This window comes from Apium graveolens, chromosome 10 (genome assembly GCF_009905375.1).
Source record: "Apium graveolens cultivar Ventura chromosome 10, ASM990537v1, whole genome shotgun sequence".
NCBI lineage: Eukaryota > Viridiplantae > Streptophyta > Magnoliopsida > Apiales > Apiaceae > Apium > Apium graveolens.
The window spans coordinates 144,491,669-144,493,097 of record NC_133656.1 but is presented as its reverse complement, the minus strand read 5'-3'; the positions used below and the strand labels follow the sequence as shown (position 1 = coordinate 144,493,097).

General features: G+C 44.9%; 1 non-coding gene across 1 annotated transcript; it reads right to left on the bottom strand.

Annotated features, from left to right (window-relative positions):
• Positions 1-570: 570 nt before the first annotated feature.
• Positions 571-677, bottom strand: LOC141694167 (small nucleolar RNA R71). Its single transcript, XR_012563493.1, has one exon. It is a non-coding gene; the product is annotated as a small nucleolar RNA R71 (small nucleolar RNA).
• Between the last annotated feature and the right edge of the window lie 752 nt (positions 678-1,429).

Below are 1,429 nucleotides of genomic sequence, written 5' to 3'. Positions count from 1 at the left end.
TACTTACTCTTTTCGGTTGTGTTTCAGGTACTTTAGCAAGCGTTTATGCAAACTCGTTCTCGTGCTCGCAAGAGGACTTTAGATACAACTGAGGAGACAAACGAAGTTCTTGATATTCCGGAGAAGTTAGATTTTGAGGATTCGGATTCAGGCGCTGAGCAGAAAGAACCAGTAAACATGGGAGATCGTATTGTTCAAGCTGATCTAGCTCTTATGGATTTTTCTCGGCCTAAAATTGATGATATTCAGTCAAGTATCCTTCATCCGGCTATTCAAGCTAACACCTTTGAAATCAAGCCGGGCACTATTCAGATGGTGCAGAATTCTGTTTCTTTTGGAGGAGCGGCAACTGAAGACCCCAACATGCACATAAGAAATTTTGTCGAGATCTGCAGCACTTTTAAGTATAATGGCGTGACTGATGAGGCTATCAAGTTGAGGCTTTTCCCATTCTCACTGAGGGATAAGGCTAAAGACTGGTTACATTCTGAACCAGCTGGGTCCATCACTACGTGGCAAGATCTTGCGCAAAAGTTTCTGGTGAAGTTTTATCCAATGGCAAAGACTGCTGCTATGAGGAGTGCTCTTACTCAGTTTGCGCAGCAACCTACAGAATCTATGTGCGAGGCTTGGGAACGCTACAAGGAAATGTTGAGAAAATGTCCACATCATGGAATGCCGGATTGGATGGTAATCACTGGTTTTTATAATGGTTTGGGGGCCCAAACTCGGCCCATGCTCGATGCAGCAGCTGGAGGAGCCTTATGGGCTAAAAGCTATACTGAGGCGTATAATCTTATAGAGACAATGGCTGCAAATGAGCATCAAAACCCAACTCAGAGGATGACGTCAGGCAAGGTCGCAGGTATTCTGGAAGTTGATGCAGCCACCGCTATTGCAGCCCAGCTCCAAGCGCTATCAATGAAGGTTGATTCTCTGGCTACGTATGGAGTTAATCAAATAGCTATGGTTTGTGAGCTTTGTGCAGGTTCTCATGCTACGGATCAGTGTTCTCTTGTCAACGAATCTGTTCAGTATGTGAATAATTATCAGTGACAACAGCAGCCTGTGCCAGCGACCTATCATCCTAATAACAGAAATCATCCAAACTTCAGCTGGGGGAATAATCAGAATGCTATTCAGCCACCATATCAGCAAGGGGTGAGTAAACAGTTTAACCCACCTGGATTCCAGCAACCACAACAGTATGCTACAAGGCAATCATATCCTCAACTGGGAAGTGCAGCTGCACCTACTAGTGCTGATTTTGAGGAACTTAAGCTGTTATGCAAGAGTCAGGCGGTTTCTATCAAGACCTTGGAAAATCAAATCGGTCAATTAGCCAATGCAGTGCTCAATCGTCAACCTGGCACTCTTCCCAGTGACACGGAAGTACCAGGCAGAAAGGAAGCTAAAGAGCAAGTCAAGG